Raw genomic sequence first — 21,414 nt, forward strand, 5'->3', positions numbered from 1 at the left:
CCAGATTACCTCAGCAAATTAACTGCTAGAATGCCAAAGGTCTGCATTGCTGTAATTGCTGCAAAGGGATCATTCTTTGACGAAAGCAAAGCTTGAAGGAGAATCTATTATTTCAAATAAAAATCTTTTTTTTGAACCTTCTCAATGCCTGGACTAGATGTTAAATTCATTTGGCAAGTCTTTTGGTTAATAAAAGTATGAGTTTTCATGGAAAATGCAAAATTGTCTGGGTGACCCCAAACTTTTGAATGGTAGTGTACATTTCAGTATTCTGATAGCTCTATCATGTATCATATCTGTTTTTTGTACCACACATATGTAAAGGGGTTACAGGGACTGTGACGTAAATTCTCGCCTGAAGGACAACGGTTACAAAATATTCGGACAAGCAATTATATTGTATTTTCATGGGTGTGGTTTCTTTGTATTTTTATAGTAATGTGAAATATAGACATGCATAGAATCTTAGCGACACTAATATGTGATTAATGAACAAAGGTTAATGTGTAGGGAATGAAGCATTTATGGGCAGACTAGTAATAGGAAGCGGTGCTTAGGTTAGAGATAGACAATTACTGTAGATACAGTAGAGCAATGTACAGTTAATATATTGGGAATAGCTCATCTATTGTGAGTGGCTAAAGCAAACAAAAAGAGAGAGAGCATTTCCTGGTTTAGGCAGTTGGAGTCTAAGACAGTGAGAGGTTCAAGTGAGAAGTTCAGGTGCAAGCTACATTGTGCACTACCAGTACATATCATTTGGGCAGTATCAGGACAAACCAGAAGTCTTGCAGAAATCCCTTTGAGGTTCGGGCCTGTTGTCCAGAATAGGCACTGGAATGCATGCCTTATTCTCTTCGATGAGGAAGAGGCTGGTTGGGGAAAAGCAAGAGTGATCGGTGACGGGTCTCAGAAAAGGTGGTTTGCCAGATGGGGAGTGTCTTGCACCAATAGAAGCTGTTGAGATAGGGACAGTCCGAGCGGAATGGATGTCAAGCCTTATAATGCATTTTGTGAAAAGAACAGCAACCGGAGGGTGCTGTGCCCGATGTCGTATGTTGCAGATTGTTGCATTTGAACAGTCCAGTAAAGTTAAACTTACTGAAATGAACCAACTGTCTCCAGATATGTGTGTGGATGATCCTGAACCCATAGACATGGATGTACTGTATGTTAGTGGGGTGTCTGGGTGAAGATAAGCAGCAAATAGTGTTGAGCGATACCATCCGATATTGAGAAATATCGGATCGGATTGGATCAGCCGATACCCAAAAAGTATCGGATATCACCGACTCCGATACTGGAAGTCCCATTCAAGTCAATGGGACAGAAATATCGGAATTAAAAAAAACCTTTTCTTTCCTTGTAGGTTAATTCTATATGAAGAAAAACAACTAATGATAATGTAGAATGTATTGGGGGAGGTGGAGGAGACATTAATGGCATAGAGGTTTAGCCCAATCAAATGGAATAGCAGGAATAATTTTTTTTTTATAAACGTTCGGAGTTACAAAGATATTAACTATGTTAACCTTTTATATATTTTGTCAGATATGTATGTTTCACTACTTCCATGCTCTTCACCTTCTTTTTTACTTCTCTCACACTTTCTCCTTCATGATCCTCAGCAGCAGCAGCATCTTTTTTATCAACTTCTTCTTCACCTTATTCATCTTCTTCTTCTTCACCCTCTTCCTATAATTCTTTTTTTTTACATTCTTCATATTCTTCTTATTCAACTATTATTCTTCTTCATATTCTACTACTTCATCTTCTTCCTATTCTTCTTCTTCATCATATTCTTATTTGTGACAGGCATTCCTGTAGTTGTTATCTATAAAAGTTTGAAGATTACACCTTCCGTTCTGCCTGTCGCAAAAGATTTACAACAGGATTTGTCCGCGTTCAGTTTGGCCTGCAGCAGCAGCAGGCATTTTCCAGGGGCACCACGAGGAGGAACGGACTCACCCCCATACACTTCTTAGTCTTCTTCTGCTTATAATTTAGATAATATCTTTTTCCTCTGATTTTTAATCTTATGCTTAATGTTCTTCTGCTTTTGGTTCTTCTGCTTTTTGTTCTTCTGCTTCTTGGTCTTCTGTCTCTTGTTGTTCTGTATCTTGGTGGTTGTCTTCATGTTCTTTATCCTCTTGGTCATCTTCTTCAAGGTCATCTTTTTGGTCTTCTTCGGACTGGTCTTCCGGGTCATCGTCTTCAGGGTCATCGTTTTCGTGGTCGTTGTCTTCTTCGGGGTGGTCGTCAGGGTTGTTGTCTTCAGGGTTGTCGTCAGGGAGATCCAGTGTGATAAAAAACAAAAACCATTTCCAAAAGCTTGAACTTGGAAATGTAGCAGAAGGTACAAGAAGGCTGAGGAACTGCCGAGAACCAGTTGATGGTGCTGGAACCCAGATGGGTAGCTGAAGCTGCAAGAGCCAATGGAACTAGCGAGGACCAGATGATGGTGCTGGAACCCGAAAGGGCAGCAGAAGGAACAAGAGCCAATGGCACTACCGAGGACCAGCTGACGGTGATGGAACCCAGTTATTATGCAGGAGGTACCCATGAAAAACAAAGTTGCAAAGCCGTGAGCCGGCCGCAGTTACCCAAACCCACAGTCCTTACAGGGGGTGCTTGCCCTATTGGCACTACGGAACCAGCCTTTATTACCAGAACCCACAGCCCACATAGGAAGCACCTAAACTGCAGGCACCATAGACTCGGCTAACCCAACCGCAACGTGACAGGACAGCGCATTGGTGACAAAGTGACGTTGACACTTCCCGGAAACAACTGGCGTGCTGGAACCAGGCTGGGCAGGAGGGAGTGCCCATGCCAAAGACACTGCCAAGAACCAGCTAACGGTGCTGGAACCCGGAGGGGCAGCAGAAGGAACAAGAGCCAATGGCACAACCGTGGACCAGCTGACGGTGCTGGAACACGGTAACTAAGCAGGAGGTACCTGTGCTAGAATGCACTACCAAGGACCAGCAGACGTTGCTGGAAATCAGATACCGAGAAGGAGGCACCTCAGCCAAAGGCACTGCCGAGAACCAGCTGACGGTACTGGAACCTGGATGGGTAGCAGAAGGTACCCATGAAAAACAAAGTTGCAAGGCCGCGAGCCGGCCGCAGTTACCGAAACCCACAGTCCTTACAGGGGGTGCTTGTCCTATTGGCACTATGGAACCAGCCTTTATTACCAGAACCCGCAGCCCACATAGGAAGCACCTAAACTGCAGGCACCATAGACTCGGCTAACCGGACCACAACACGACAGGACAACGTTTTGGTGGCAAAGTGACGTTGACACTACCCGGAAACAGCAGGCGTGCTGGAACCAGGCTGGGCAGGAGGGAGTGCCCATGCCAAAAACACTTCTGAGCAGCAACTGGCGATGTTGGAGCCCAGGGTCAATCTGGGTGTAGGCTGAGGCCTAATTTAATCAAGTTTGATATCTGTTGTAGACTACTACTGATTTTAACCGTGCTCCAATTTGGCCTCTGGCTCCACTGTCTCTAGTATTTACCCTGTCCTCCAACACCGCCAGTTGCTGCTCAGAAGTGCCGTCTGCACAATCAACACTTGTTCCTGTGTTACTGGGGCTCAGTAACGTCAGTTGATCCCCTGATGTGTGTCCGGCAATGTCTCCTGCTCTGTCCACATTCCCGCTACTAGTAGTGGCCTGGGAGTGTGAGGATGAACGGGAACGTCGTGCTGTGGGTGGAATGTCAGTGGGTCTCTGGACAACAGCGCCAGAGGTTCTTCCATGGCGATCCTGTGAGGAAGCCGAACCAGCTGTGTGTGAGCTGGAGGAAGAGGCTACAACACGAGCTGAAGAGGTGATAGGTGGTGCTGTAGGATGGCCTACGTCTTCAGTGTGTCTTTGTAACTCCACCACGTGCTTGAGCCGCACATTTTTCCACATATTTGTGGTACTGAGGTTGCTCACATTTTTCCCTCGTTTCACTTTCTGATGACACAGCTTGCATTTGACAAAGCAAATGTCATCTGCAACTGTGTCAAAAAAAGACCACGCACTGCAAGTCCTGGGAGTGCCCGTTTTGTGTTTTGGAAGAGGATTGCTCCTCACAGGGTGCCAAAGTGGAGGCTACAGGCAACCAAGTCTGCCCCCGCCCTCTCCCTCCTCTTTTGGCCGTTCGGGGAATCTCTTCCTCAGAGCTGCTCCCACCACCTTCCTGTGACTGACGCCATGATGGGTCAAGGACATCATCATCTCCACTCCCCTCTTCAAGCACCGGCTGGTCCTGGGTTGTCTCGCCAGCACCGTACGCACCAGAAAGTGGCACCTGAGTCTCATCATCTGATGCGTACTAAGGTGTGCTGACCATAGGCACTGGCCCACCCGCCTCTTCAGATTCAGAGGGACAAAGCAGTTGCGCATCACTGCATACTCCCTGTCCTTCACATTCTTGAATGCTGCTTGGCTGGCCCCCTCTTTCCAAGCCAACAGATTCAGAGAACAGAAGTAGAGATTGAGATGGCTCCTGTCCAGGGCTCTCTGACTGCCTGGGCAATTTGGCAGGTGGTGAAGTGACAGATGGTTGCTCTTCAGTGCTCTGGCCCTGAGAGGATGTGGAAGTCAATGAAGTCGATGCGTTAGCTGCCATCCATCCGACAACGGCTTCAATTTGTTCGTCCCGCAGCAGTGGGGTATGGCGAGGTCCTACAAAGCTGCGCATAAAGCAGGGGGTTGGACCAGAGCTGCTTTGAGCAGGGGGTTGGACCAGATGGCCCAGGAGGTCCCTTCCAACTCTACGATTCTATGATTCTATGATTCTATGACTGTTGCCTGGTAAAAATAGGGGGATGCTGACTCAATGGTGCCTACAGCAGGCACAGAATCCCCACGTCCTCTCCCTGCTGAATCCCCACGTCCTCTCCCTGCTGCAACTCCACGCCCACGACCACGTGCCTTACTCCCTGCCTTCTTCATCTTGATAGACTGATAAAGATAGGCAGAAAAGTACAAAGGAGGGGCTTAGTGTGCTTATTCCTGAACAGCTGCTAACAGGTATAAGAAACACTAATTTTATAAAGTGTGTGGACTACACTTTAATATGAGCTTATGTGGTCTACACAACTGTCAAATGGAGTGTTTGGTGAACTTTATTTAGTTTTTTTTTTTTCAAAAAAACAAAAAGGATGTGACCAAAGAGGTGAAAGCGATAGTATCACAAACTTTTTGGAGCTATTACAATGCAGGAAGGTAACCTACAATGCAATAGATGAGGCTCCAAAAAATAGGGTAATACTAATCTGGCTGCGGCTGCAGGGCACAAGCCTGAAAAAAAGCTCCTCTATCTACTCCTATATAGTGTGTGCAACCAAACAATGTATATGGATACGGATGGATGCACACTAATAGGAGAATTAATGAAAAATGAGCTGCAATAAAATAATAATATGTATGAGGCAGTGACGCACGCTGAGCGGCCTACAACCAGACGTGGCTGCAGGACACACTACAGTGTGAGCTGCACTCACTCATAGAGACCTCTCAGACAGTCGTGAACAGTGCAGATAAGTGGGCACTAGCACTGAAAAGCTGCAGAAAGGCTCCGCTGTCTACTCCTATAGTGTTTGCAACCAATGTATATTTGAATACGGATGGATGCACACTAATAGGAGAATGAAAAATGAGCAGCAGAAAAAGAAAAATATGTATGAGGCAGTGACACACGCTGAGCGGCCTACATCCAGACGTGGCTGCAGGACACACTACATCGTGAGCTGCACTCAAACAGACCTTGCAGACAGCTGTGAACACTGCTGCAAGGCAAAAGAAAGCTACAGTGGTTGATTATGTAGCCTGGGTAAAGCACAATATGATTTTGAAAATCGCTATCTCTAACTGTCCCTCAGAGTCCTGAACAGCAGCCTGTCCCTAACTGAATTCACAGCAGAGTGAACCCGAAATGGCGGCGGCGGCTTCTATAGTGCATCATGACATCATTTCAGCAGCCAATCACAGCCATGCCATTAGTTAACATGACTACATGCCTAACAGGATGTGCCCACACTTCTGAGGATTGTCATTGGCTGAATCAAATCAAACTGGCTCATAGCATTATGGGAACTTCGGATTCCGGTATTCGATATGCAAAAAGTATCGGAACTCAGTATCGGAATTCCGATACCGCGAATATCAGCCGATACCCGATATTTGCGGTATCGGAATGCTCAACACTAGCAGAAAACCAACAGCACCAGCCCTGAGCCCCGCTTCACATATTCTCTTAAATACTCTGTAGTTAAAGTTATGATTTATTATCGATTTTTGCACTTTATTTATATCCTCATCACCTTGGACTTGTTAGTATTTGATTCACTACTTCTTGATCTATTTATTGTATGGATATGGTGACCTAAACCTAATGCCTACTCAGGTGCTGTCTGGTTTGTATTTGTATTTTTTGTCAGCTTACATGATATATACTGTGGATATTTAATTGACTTTGTTCTCCATTGGGCTCCTGTCTGGGTCATCAAAACTGCTGGATTACCTAGCATAGCTCTATGGATCCATACCTATAGGTTTTCTTCACATGCATTTTTGAGGTATTGTATATATGTTTTGTGATTTAAATGCCTAGCTTTTCATTTAGGTAAATTGGTCCATTATATCTGATGCTAATGGGCAATTATGGTTGTAATTGTTTTTAATTTTGGTGCTTTACTGTGTCAATAAGATTTTTTTTTACATGTATAGGTGTGCCATGCATCAATTTCTGTGTTGCTGTCTCTCTTTTTGTAAACCATCTGTTTCCCATGATCTCATGGGGAGCCATTAGAAGCCAGTATCTGGGCACACTGACACCGGCAATTTTTAAATGCAGGTAAATCCGGATGTGTTCACTGAACCATGCGCATTCATCGCGTCCAATACATTCCATTGGTGCAATTTCTCTTGCGGAGACTAGTGTCTCCTCAAGAGAAATTGACATGTTGCGAACTTGAAAGATGTATGTCAGTCTCCGCGGGTGATCCGCAGGCGACTATGGGAGCACAGTTGACATAGGATTCCTAAAATCTTATCCACTATGCTGTAACATCTGGAGCTAGGGAACGTACTCCCTTTTGAAAGTTACTAAAAAACTTATGCGGGCCATATCTCGGGCTACTAGGCTCAGAGTGATGACAGGAGTATTATAGGTTTGCTTACAAATTTATCTTTCATTTAAGACCAATAATCATATGTATATTAGTGTTGAGCATTCTGATACTGCAAATATCGGGTATCGGCCGATATTCACTTTATCGGAATTCCGATACCGAGTACCGATATTTTTTCAATATCGGATACTGGAATCGGAAGTCCCCATAATGCAATGAGCCACTGTTGTGGCTGTGATTGGCTGCTGAAATGATGTCATCATGATGCGCGGTCTGTGCGCATCATGATGCGCGGTCTGTGCCGACTGCGGGGGTCTGTGCCGACTGTCGGGGGTCTGTGCCGGCTGCCGGTGGTCTGTACGGGCCTCTCAGGGGCATGTGCCGGCTGCCAGTAGTCTGTACGGGCCTCTCGGGGGTCTGTACGGGCCTCGGGGGCCTGTGCCGGCTGCCAGTGGTCTGTACGGGACTCTCGGGGGTCTATACAGGCCTGTCGGGGGCCTCTGTCGGCTGCCAATGGTCTGTACGAGCCTCTCGGGAGCCTGTGCCGGCTGTCGGTGGTCTGTATGGGCCTCACGGGGGCATGTGCCAGCTGCCGGTGGTCTGTATGGGCCTCTTGGGGGTCTATACAGGCCTGTCGGGGGCCTGAGCCGGCTGCCGGTGGACTGTATGGGCCTCTCGGGGGCCTGTGCCGGCTGTCGGTGGTCTGTGCTGGCTGCCGGGGGCCTGTGCCGGCTGCCGGTGGTCTGTACGGGTCTCTCGGGGGCCTGTGCCGGCTGTCGGTGGTCTGTGCCAGCTGCCGGTGGTCTGTGTGGGCTGCCGGGGGTCTTGTGTGTGTGCAGGCATCGTCCGATGGGACTACAAGTCCCATCGGGCGATGCCTGCTACAATGACAGTGATTGACACATTAGCCAATGTTGGGACAGTAGTAGTCCCATCATCCGGCTAATGTATTGAATGTAAAAAAACAAAAAACAAAAAAACATACTACATACATACTACATATATACTACATTCATACAACATACATACATACATACTACATACATACTTCATATATACTACATTCATACAACATACATACATACTACATACATGCTACATATATACTACATTCATACAACATACATATATAATGCATACTACATACATGCTACATATATACTACATTCATATAACATACATACATACTACATACATGCTACATATATACTACATTCATACAACATACATACATACTACATACTACAAACATACTACATTCATACAACATATATGCATACTACATATATACTACACTCATACAAAATACATACATACTACATACTACATGAATACTACATTCATACAACATATATAGATACTACATACTACATACATGCTACATACATTATATACTACATTCATACAACATACATACATACTACATATATGCTACATATATACTTCATTCATACAACATACATACATACTACATACATGCTACATATATACTACATTCATACAACATACATACATACTACATACATACTACATATATGCTACATTCATACAACATACATACATACTACATGCATACTACATTCATGCAACATACATACATACTACATACTACATACATGCTACATATATACTACATTCATACAACATACATACATACTACATACATGCTACATATATACTACATTCATATAACATACATACATACTACATACTACATACATGCTACATATATACTACATTCATACAACATACATACATACTACATACTACATACATACTACATATATGCTACATTCATACAACATACATACATACATACTACATATATACTACATTCATACAACATACATACATACTACATACTACATACATGCTACATATTTACTACATTCATACAACATGCATACATACTACATGCATACTACATGTATACTACATTCATACAACATACATGCATACTACATACTACATACATGCTACATATATACTACATTCATACAACATACATACATACTACATATTACATACATGCTTCATATATACTACATTCATACAACATACATACCTAGTACATACTACATACATACTACATACATACAACATGCTACAGACATACAACATACATACATACTACATACTGCATACATACTACATACATACTACATACAATACATTCATACAATACATACATAGACATACAGTACATATAACATAGAGAACATACTCACCATCACTTGTCACTTTGATCCCCGAAGCCAGTGTCATCTATGAAAAAATATGAAAATAACAAACAAGCCTTATACTCCCTGATCCGCAGAAATCCACGAGGGTCCCATGACGATCTCCTGTGGAGAACAGCAGCATCAGCTGGTGCGACCGTTCTCTAGGGGCTTCAATAATCCAATGATGGGAGGTAGGTATCCTTCTGCACTGTATTCCTCCGCCACTGTAAAAAAATAGTCCCTAGCCTCACTTTTGGCATTGCTGTGTGAGAAAGTTCCCACACAGCTTTTGCCATAAAGTGAGACCAGGGACTATTTTTTTACAGTGGCGGAGGAATACAGTGCGGAAGGATACCTACCTCCCGTCACTGGATTCCTGGAGCCCCGTAGAGAGCGGTCGCATCAGCTGATGCTGCTGTTCTCCACGGGAGATTGGCGTGGGATACGCGTGGATTTCTGCGGATCAGGTAGTATATTGTTTGTTTGCTATTTTAATATTTTTCCACAGATGACACTGGCTTCGGGGATCAAAGTGACAAGTGATGGTGAGTATGTACTCTATGTTATATGTACTGTATGTCTATGTATGTATTGTATGAATGTATGAATGTATTGTATGCAGTATGTATGTAGTATGTATGCAGTATGTAGCATGTATTTATGTATGTATGTTGTATGTCTGTAGCATGTTGTATGTATGTATGTATGTAGTATGTATGTACTATGTATGTATGTTGTATGAATGTAGTATATATGAAGCATGTATGTAGTATGTAGTATGTATGTATGTTGTATGAATGTAGTATATATGTAGCATGTGTGTAGTATGTAGTATGTATGTATGTTGTATGAATGTAGTATATATGTAGCATGTATGTAGTATGTATGCTGTATGAATGTAGTTTATATGTAGCATGTATGTAGTATGTATGTATGTTGTATGAATGTAGTATATATGTAGCATGTATGTAGTATGTAGTATGTATGTATGTTGTGTGAATGTAGTATATATGTAGCATGTATGTAGTATGTATGTATGTTGCATGAATGTAGTATATATGTAGCATGTATGTAGTATGTATGTTGTATGAATGTAGTATATATGTAGCATGTATGTAGTATGTAGTATGCATGTATGTTGTATGAATATAGTGTATGAATGTAGTATATATGTAGCATGTATGTAGTATGTATGTATGTTGTATGAATGTAGTATATATGTAGCATGTATGTAGTAGCATGTATGTAGTATATATGTATGCATGTATGTTGTATGAATGTAGTATATATGTAGCATGTATGTAGTATGTATGTTGTATGAATGTAGTATATATGTATGCAGTATGTAGTATGTATGTATGTTGTGTGAATGTAGTATATATGTAGCATGTATGTAGTATGTATGTTGTATGAATGTAGTATACAGTCATGGCCAAAAGTATTGACACCCCTGCAATTCTGTCAGATAATACTCAGTTTCTTCCTGAAAATGATTGCAAACACAAATTCTTTGGTATTATTATCTTCATTTAATTTGTCTTAAATGAAAAAACACAAAAAGAATTGTCCTAAAGCCAAATTGGATATAATTCCACACCAAACATAAAAAAGAGGGTGGACAAAAGTATTGGCACTGTTCGAAAAATCATGTGATGCTTCTCTAATTTGTGTAATTAACAGCACCTGTAACTTACCTGTGGCACCTAACAGGTGTTGGCAATAACTAAATCACACTTGCAGCCAGTTGACATGGATTAAAGTTGACTCAACCTCTGTCCTGTGTCCTTGTGTGTACCACATTGAGCATGGAGAAAAGAAAGAAGACCAAAGAACTGTCTGAGGACTTGAAAAAACAAATTGTGAGGAAGCATGAGCAATCTCAAGGCTACAAGTCCATCTCCAAAGACCTGAATGTTCCTGTGTCTACCGTGCGCAGTGTCATCAAGAAGTTTAAAGCCCATGGCACTGTGGCTAACCTCCCTAGATGTGGCCGGAAAAGAAAAATTGACAAGAGATTTCAACGCAAGATTGTGTGGATGTTGGATAAAGAACCTCCACTAACATCCAAACAAGTTCAAGCTGCCCTGCAGTCCGAGGGTACAACGGTGTCAACCCGTACTATCCGTCGGCATCTGAATGAAAAGGGACTGTATGGTAGGAGACCCAGGAAGACTCCACTTCTTACCCCGAGACATAAAAAAGCCAGGCTGGAGTTTGCCAAAACTTACCTGAAAAAGCCTAAAACATTTTGGAAGAATGTTCTTTGGTCAGATGAGACAAAAGTAGAGCTTTTAGGGCAAAAGCATCAACATAGAGTTTACAGGAGAAAAAAGAGGCATTCAAAGAAAAGTACACGGTCCCTACAGTCAAACAAGGCGGAGGTTCCCTGATGTTTTGGGGTTGCTTTGCTGCCTCTGGCACTGGACTGCTTGACCGTGTGCATGGCATTATGAAGTCAGAAGACTACCAACAAATTTTGCAGCATAATTTAGGGCCCAGTGTGAGAAAGCTGGGTCTACCTCAGAGGTCATGGGTCTTCCAGCAGGACAATAACCCAAAACACACTTCAAAAAGCACTAGAAAATGGTTTGAGATAAAGCACTGGAGACTTCTAAGGTGGCCAGCAATGAGTCCAGACCTGAATCCCATAGAACACCTGTGGAGAGATCTAAAAATGGCAGTTTGGAGAAGGCACCCTTCAAATATCAGGGACCTGGAGCAGTTTGCCAAAGAAGAATGGTCTAAAATTCCAGCAGAGCATTGTAAGAAACTCATTGATGGTTACCGGAAGCGGTTGGTCGCAGTTATTTTGGCTAAAGGTTGTGCAACCAAGTATTAGGCTGAGGGTGCCAATACTTTTGTCCGGCCCATTTTTGGAGTTTTGTGTGAAATGATCAATGTTTTGCTTTTTGCTTAATTCTGTTTTGTGTTTTTTCATTTAAGACAAATTAAATGAAGATAATAATACCAAAGAATTTGTGTTTGCAATCATTTTCAGGAAGAAACTGAATATTATCTGACAGAATTGCAGGGGTGTCAATACTTTTGGCCATGACTGTATATGTAGCATGTATGTAGTATGTAGTATGTATGTATGTTGTATGAATATAGTGTATGAATGTAGTATATATGTAGCATGTATGTAGTATGTATGTATGTTGTATGAATGTAGTATATATGTAGCATGTATGTAGTATGTATGTATGTATGTTGTATGAATGCAGTATATATGTAGCATGTATGTAGTAGCATGCATGTAGTATATATGTATGCATGTATGTTGTATGAATGTAGTATATATGTAGCATGTATGTAGTATGTATGTTGTATGAATGTAGTATATATGTATGCAGTATGTAGTATGTATGTATGTTGTATGAGTGTAGCATGTATGTAGTATGTAGTATGCATGTATGTTATATAAATGTAGCATGTATGTAGTATGTATGTATGTTGTATGAATGTAGCATATATGTAGTAAGTATGTTGTATGTAGTATGTATGTTGTATGTAGTATGTATGTAGTATGTATGTTTTTTTTTTTACATTCAACACATTAGCCGGATGATGGGACTACTACTGTCCCATCATTAGCTAATGTGTCAATCACTGTCATTGTAGCAGGCATCGCCCGATGGGACTTGTAGTCCCATCGGACGATGCCTGCACAGACACAAGACCCCCGGCAGGCCTGTACAGACCACCGACAGCCGGCACAGGTCCCCGAGAGACCCGTACAGACCACCGGCAGCCGGCACAGGCCCCCGGCGGCCAGCACAGACCACCGACAGCCGGCACAGGCCCCCGAGAGGCCCGTACAGACCACCGGCAGCCAGCACAGGCCCCCGACAGTCGGCACAGACCCCCGAGAGGCCCGCACAGACCCCGCCCGCACACACAGACTCGCACAGTGTCCGCCCACGCACCGCCCACAATCTTCCCCCCTCCCGAACAGGATGTACAAGGCAAGTAAGGGTTTTTTTTAATTCCGATATTTCTGTCCCATTGACTTGAATGGGACTTCTTGTATCGGAATCGGCGATACTCGATACTTTTTGTGTATCGGACCGATCCAATCTGATCCGATATTTCTGAATATCGGATGGTATCGCTCAACACTAATGTCTATGTATTACTGGTAGACAAATACCCATTTCTCGGTTTCTGGTGAATGTGGAGGTTGCAGAACATTATTGTGAATAGCTTTAATGATGTAGATTCCAAAAATATAAGTTTCCTGACTCTATGATTAATCTGTGTTATTATATTCGAGTTTGAATGAACAAAAGAGACATGTGTTTCAAACCTTTACTTCCTGCCTGAGTCCTCAGACCAAGATCTCACGTTGCAAGAGCTGGCATAGCTGGAGGGCGGGGGCAAGTGGAAATTCCACTAGGGGGGAAAAGGGAGAGGGTTGGATGCTGCAGCGATGAGCTTGCACATGAGAGCTCAGCGCTGCACAACACAAACGTAATGGAGGAAGGGCAGCACAAGCCCTGGAAGTGTACATAGAATGTAAACATATTTCCCTGACATAGTGCAGAAGTATACATAATATTGAAACGATTTTCCGGTTTCTATCCCTTCCTGATCAATGTGGTGCAGTGCCTCTTCTGCTAACTACCTTTGCAATATGACCAAGGTCAAGTCATGTGCCATGGCTGTTAGTGCTTCAGCCTTGATGAAGGCCATTTAACCGAAACGTGCGTTGGGGAGGGTACACCTGGGCGAACTCTCATTATTAACCAGTCAAAAAGGTAATATTATGTCGCAAATTCATGTTGTATTATTAGCATAGTTAGCATATACTATGTGTGGTGGCAGGTTCTACAACTTGGGGTAGTGACATTTATGTACTTACTTTGTAAACCATGACTGTTTTTTTACAACAATATGTAGAATTTTTAAATTTTGTATTATGTATTGATGAAATCATACTTATCCCTATGTCCACATACCTTAGGTGTGCCCCATTTTTCTGCCCATGTGCTTTTTATGGTCAACATTGACTCTTACCTCACCGTTTCTTGTATTCCTGATATATTCCAATAAAATCATTTTCGTATTCTAAATTATTGCACTGGACTATTTTTTCACCGACTTTTCTTTATATGTTATATATATGTTTGCGATTGTCCTATTATGTCCATTTACATACCCATTTTTTTAGTATTACATATTTGTGTACTTGCTTCATCAATATAAATGGGTTTTTTTCCAATATACTATTAAGCTTTAAAAATTGAATGGAAAGGCATCTTTTTCCAGGCAGATCATGATCTCCTAAATACAATGGATTTTGTCACCTGCCAGCCTTTTTCAGTTATTGATACATTAGCCCTGAGAATGTCTATTGAGCAAATCTTTTGGAGACTGTTTGGATTGTCTAATCCAATAGCTCTAAAGGAATTTTGTCACCTCAGTGCTATATAGCACGAACTGAAGAAAGTGACAGAACAGCAACAGGGAGTTAAATAAAAACGTTAGTAACTTCAAAGCTAGACACCTATAAAGAAAAAAAACCTGCTGAGAGAGGAACGTTACATTAATTTTTTTTGTATTTCTGAAGAGATGGTGTGAGAATAGCTGTGATTTCTCCTGGTAATTTCACCTACCAAGTAAAATTCCTACTGGGAGAACGCTTGAGTTATTATTGCGATTTGTGTGTGGGACTAGGTAATTGGGAGGCTCAGAACTCCAGAAGATCTTTTAATCATAAAACTAGGTCATCACCCTCATAATGTTATAACTTTATGAAGGCGCATACAATGCAGGCCTCAAGATTCTGTCTCATGGTGTCCTTCTTCTGTCAACTGCTGCATTATACATTACAGCTTTCCTAATATTAATGAGTAATATTGATGGGAAGACTCATAAGGGTAAAGGACCTGGACTTTTACTCTGCTGGTAATCCATCTAATGAATCCCGAGTTTCATCATCAAGGCTGTAAAGGTCTACTATGAGTGAAAGTCAGACATATCTTGGCAGTGCATGGAGCCGCTCAGCTTTGATCTGTTGCTGTACAAGCTCTATTAAACTTCCTATATAAGGAGATATTTTCCTCTGAAATCAATGCTTTTGGGACAAAACACCTCTGTACAAACAGAGCTCAATTAAGTATTCCAAAAATGTTCAAATTGAATCAAACAAGAAAACCCCATGTGTATCTAAGAGTGGCAGTACTATAGAGACATCATGCACTTTTATGAAAGTCTTAGTACAGCCTGATATATAAAAAAGTCTCTTTTTGGCAGCAGAAATTAAAAACAAAATAGACAATTTGTGTAGCTAAGCATAAGCCACAATATTATTTTTAAGTTATTCTCATTTTTTGTAAATTAAAACTTCATAGTTCGTAATTGATAGCTGCAAATACAAATAATAGTTGTTCACAATAAGAAACATCCATGGCACTCACCAAAAATTCCTTCTTTCATCTACATTCCATTCTAAAGAGCATAACAAAATTTTCAATGGCTGGACACCACATATCAAGTGGCCAGTGACTGTTTCGCATTCTCAGATGCTTTTTTAAGCCCTAGATTTGAAAAAAGGTGAAGAAAGACATTTTATGGTGAGCTCTGGGGATATATATTTACTGTGGAGCAGGGCCGGACCAGCCATCTGGCAATTTTGGCAAATGCCAGAAGTTCCTGTGTGGTCGTGGGCTGCCTTGTCTGCTACGTTGTTAACAGAATCGGTGTTTGTAAGACATCCATACAGTTAAGAGTTGTGATGAAGCAAAAAGTCACTGACTCCGTCACTTACCCCAGCAAGCCATGGGTAACATTAGATATATTGGTCTTATAGTAAATTTTGCTTTCCTCCATCCAGGGTAATATTAGTAATATATCCCATCTGGTGCTTGGGGATAGTGACAGCATGGGCCTGTATGATTTCAAATGCCAGGGCTGAATTTCAGTCCCAATTCGTACCTGCTGTGGAGTATTACAGCCTGGATAAAATCCTAGACATTAAATTCAGCAGCTATTTTAGGTTGATTCAGGGTATCAATGAATCATAGAATGTTAGAGAATGTTTCTAACATTAGTGCTCTACCAAGCTGATGTTTATGCCAGCTGATTGTGGCTGAGAAAAGCAGGTTGAACTGTTGCATGAGGTATCAGGGCTCCCAGCACAGCAGGATTACACCGGTCCCTCACCAATTTCATGATTTGAAATGAAAGCTGTAAATGCTGACCCAGATTATGGCTCATAAAAAGCCCATGCATGACTGCTGCTGTGCCATTATAAGGCTATGTGCCCACGTAGCGTTTTTCATGCAGAATATTCCTGAGCGGAAACGCACACCCTCTACCCGGGAAAATGCATGCTTTTTATGAAGCGCTTTTGTTAGCGTTTTTGACGCTTTTGTTAAGCGTTTTAGCATGCTTTTTTCTATGCGTTCAAAATTAATGAACATGCTGAGTTTTTTTCCGCTTAGCGTTTCCGCAGCGGAAAAAACGAACCATTAGCACAACATGTGCGGATTCCATTATGATTACATGGGATGCTTTTCTTAGGCGTTTCCGCAGCAGAAACGCTTGTCTAAAAGCGCTGCGGAAACTCTTAAAAAACACAATGTGGGCATACAGTCTAACATTTCTACTGTAGGTCAATTGATGCCACTTTTCCTTGTGTCAGCTGTCATGATCCAGACTGGGTTTTTCCTGGCTCTCCTTTTCCTGGTCTGGTCATTCAGGGGTTAAATTTTCTCTGCCTCGTTCTGGTGTCAGGTTGGCTATTTCTCTGTGCTGCTTCCTGCAGGCAGTGTCAGTTATATTTCTTGCCTAGGGTTTGTGTAGCTGACTCTGAAGAACCCCTGGTTTGTCCTGCTGCGCTTAGCTGACTTTGCTTGTGTCTGTGTTTTCAGTCCCTGCCTGTCCCATCTCTGTGTGTCCTTTAGTGTTTGGATTTTCCGGTACCCAACTCTGCATTTCCTCTGACCTGCTCTTGTCTCTTGATTCTGGAATTTATGCTTCTGACCGTACTGACCTTTTTAGCATTCCTCTGACTCTGTGCTTGGTATTTTCCTTGGAACTGCGCTACTCTCTGTTATCGACCAGGCTTGTTTGACTATTCGGCTGCCACCTGGTGGTAGCCTTGCTGCTGTACTGCTGGTCTGCTCTGTGCAGAATTTCAGTCTTCCCTCCACTCTACTGCCATCTTGTGGAGTTTGTATTTTCCTGTAGAGCTGCAATGTGATATTATAACTGACCAAAGATGTTTGTTTTTTCCTTTTTGACATGGATCCACTTTCTACCCTTGCAGATCAGATGTCAAATTTGACTCAAACGATGCAGGACTTGTCTGTGGAAAATAAAACTCTGGTTACTTCCCATAATCAACTCCAGAAAAACTTACTGAGACCGTTATGTATTTTCAGGATAGTGTGACACAATTAGCCTGTAACCACTCAGACCCCATAGATGTTTTGCTACACTCTCCTGAACCTACGGTCAGGCCCTCTGATATTTTCTCTGGAGAAAAAGAGAAGTTCTGTACATTCAGAGAGAGTTGTAAGCTGCTTTTTTTTCCCTTAGACCCACATCTTTAAGATATGAGAGTCAACAGGTGGGGATAATTATTTCTTTACTCCAGGAGGGTCCTCAAACTTGATCTTTTTCTTTACCTATGACTGCCCCTAAACATGTGTCTTTGGATAAGTTCTTTGAGGCTTTAGGACTGATTTATGATGAACCAGACTGGTTCAGGGTGGCAGAGGACACGATCATGGGTCTCTCCCAGGGTAATCTCACTGCCGAATGGTATTGTTTGGAGTTTAGACAGTGGTCCACCAAAGTGTTTTGGGATGACTCTGCGTTAAGATGTCAGTTCAGGAGAGGACTGTCAGATCATCTTAAGGACGCGCTTGCTCTCTATCCGCCACCCAATTCCTTGGAAGTGGCCATGATTCGGGCCATTCGTATGGATCGGAGGTTGCCAGAGAGAGGAGTAATCCAGCAAGAGGATCCCATACATCTTGTTCAATCTGAAGTGATGCCCTATACAGAACCTATGGAGAAAGATAGGGACAGTTAGGCTTGAGACCCCAATCCATATCAATGCCATTGATAAAACACCACTGGTGAATATTGTTAAAATTGTCTCTGAAGAGTTTCTCTTCAAGGTGGTATCCTTGCTTCAGGAGCGAATTTCATGTTATGTTCTCGGTAATCTTCCAGCAGGACTGGTGTTGTGGTTCCCCTTGTTGCAGTTGCATAATCCTGTTATTGACTGGGAATCTCAGGATATTGTGAAATGGGGTCCTAATTGTTCACATGGTTTTCTTTCGACTGTGCTTATGGAATCCGTTAATCTGGAGGGTATTCTGGAGTACCTGAAAGATTTTGAGGACGTTTTTTCCGAAATAAATGCTGAGGTATTGCCAACCCATCGCCCCTATGATTGTACTATTAATCTTATTCTCGGTGCTTAATTGCCAAAGGCCCATTTTAACAATCTTTCCGGCCCGCAACATGCTGCAATGAAAAATTATATCTCTGAAAGTTTACACAAAGGTCACATCCATACTTCTGTCTCTCCGTTTGCCACTGGATTCTTTTTTGTTTAAAAAAAGGATGGTGGTTTATGCCCTTGCCTCGATATTCGGGAACTAAATAAAATTACGTTGAGAAATACTTACCCCCTCCCGCTTATCCCTGATCTGTACAATCAATTATCTTGGGCTTAGTGGTTTTCTAAGTTGGACCTTAGGGGAGCATATAACCTTATCTGTATTTGGGAGGTGGATGAGTGGAAACTGGCATTTCTCACCTCTGAGGGTTTGTTAGAAAATTTGAGAGCAATAACTGTGGCACAACCGTAAATGTGGTGCACAAGAAGGTACCCAAACCAGTACAACAATAGAAAAAACTTGGCACTCAGCTATAGGAAAAGTGAAAATGAAATGATTGTAATGCACAAATGCACATCTATAGGCAGTACAACAAACGTTTCTGTCAATCACTGACCATCTTCAGTGTACTGACTGCATGAATGTGAAGAACAAATACAATGCAGACAAAAAAGATAATGGAATAGTAGTAATTGTTAGGAAATATGTCAAGTATGATAGCCACTGTACAATGTCAAAGACCTTGGGGTTGTAACCAGAGTGTCCCATGTGATGTGTTCCGGTTTCGGCCGGTAATCGGTGGTGGTAGTGGAAGCCGGTAAAGCTGTCTTGCGGAGGGGGCTGTTCATCAGATCATGGTGATTATGGACCACAAGAACTTGTTATATGTTGAGTCTGCTAAACATTTGACTCCTAGACAGACGAGGTGGTCACTATTTTTCACTTTTTCATTTTTCTATCACTTTTCGGCATGGTTCCAAGAATGTCAACGCCGATGCCTTATCTCGCAGCTTGGATCCAGTATCACCTCCCAAATCTCCTTCCTCCATTCTTCAGTTTGGGATAGTCATTGCGGGGGTGTCTTCCGAATTAAAGAGGGAAGTTTGTGAGGCTCAGTCCCTTGCTCCTCTGTCTTTGCCTGATAGCAAGCTTTTTGTCCCTGTTCAATATCGGTTGAGGGTGCTCCGGGAGTTCCACGATTCTGCTCTCAGTGGGCATCCTGGAATCTCAGCTACCCAGAGAGCTATTGCTAGACTGTTTTGGTGGTACACCATGTCTTCTGAAATTGCCATGTTTGTGTCTGCTTGTGATACTTGTGCCTGTGCTAAAAGCTCCCATAACCAGTCTACTAGAGTTGCCATTTCTGAGACTGACACCCATGCATCATTGCCCAATTTGTTAACTTTTCTTTGAAGTACAGAAACAAGAGTGACCTTCCTTTTCTTTGACACCAATCCATTAGCCCTTACAACATTAAACCATCTGCTTACCTATTTGTCTTGACCCAATCCACCACCCTCAATATCTACAGAGTTTGAACTCCTTTTTTCCACTCCTGATTTTGAAATTCACAAGTTAATAAGTCTCTTATTGATCACACCTGAACGAGTATGTGATATTAATATATAGGGGTTAGGTAATCGCAATATAAGTACAGCATGACTGTACAGCAATTTATGATCAATGGAGTTAAACTGTTGGAATTTCCATAGATCTTGGGGAAAAAAGATCAACAGTGCTAGTTTAGCCCTTCATTTCCTTCAAAGATTTTCCTTACACATCAGAATTTTTGGTCACTGGTCATGCATGGAGCTGCAGCACAGACCCATACCCTTGAATGAAGCTGTGTATATATCCCCACTAATCCTGAGACTAAAGATGCTTCAGCAATATGCTATCTCTTTATTTGATACAAGATTTCTTTGAATTATAGTGATTCAGTAATCTTACAGTATGGTGATAGAGAGGAGCTGATTAGGCAAAATTCAAATTAGCTTGCTTGCACATTTATTCCTGTGAAATGTTATTTGTGGAGAATTTATTCTTCGCAAAGGTAATGCCCCTTAATAAGCTCTATAGTCTCTACAGACTCAAGAGCATAACAAAAATAATTTGTAGAAAATTAAAAAAAATATATTCACCTTGTGATCATCTAAGTCTGCCTTTTTTTACAAATGTGTTGGGAAAATGGTCATGTGGTACTTACTAATATACATATAAATAGCAATAGAATCCGATCTACATCTGTGTGGCGAGCATTGTTTTTGGTACATTTATACACTGTCTTCAATAAGTAAATAAATTTACTTTTATTGAAGTAAAGTACTACAATGTCAACATAATAATAATAATAATCTTTATTTACTGTATATAGCGCCAACATATTCCACAGCGCTTTACAGTTTAACAGTTTCAAAACACAAGTCATAAGTAACAACGTTAACAATACAATAATTAAAGCAAAATAAAATGACCCTACTGGTGAGAGCTTACAATCTACAATGAGGTGGGGGAGATACAAAGTACAGGTGTGTATTTACAATGGTGTAATTACAATGATGGTCCAGTCATCGTGAGGGAGTGAGGGATGGATGGAGATAGCCCATTTAATACACATACACACTTACACATAGAATGACTTTGATTAGTGAACGTGATAGGCCGCTCTGAACAAATGTGTTTTGAGGGAGCGCCTGAAG

The sequence above is a fragment of the Dendrobates tinctorius genome, unplaced genomic scaffold (genome assembly GCF_039654945.1).
Source record: "Dendrobates tinctorius isolate UK_male_01 unplaced genomic scaffold, ASM3965494v1 ptg000022l, whole genome shotgun sequence".
Classification (NCBI taxonomy): domain Eukaryota; kingdom Metazoa; phylum Chordata; class Amphibia; order Anura; family Dendrobatidae; genus Dendrobates; species Dendrobates tinctorius.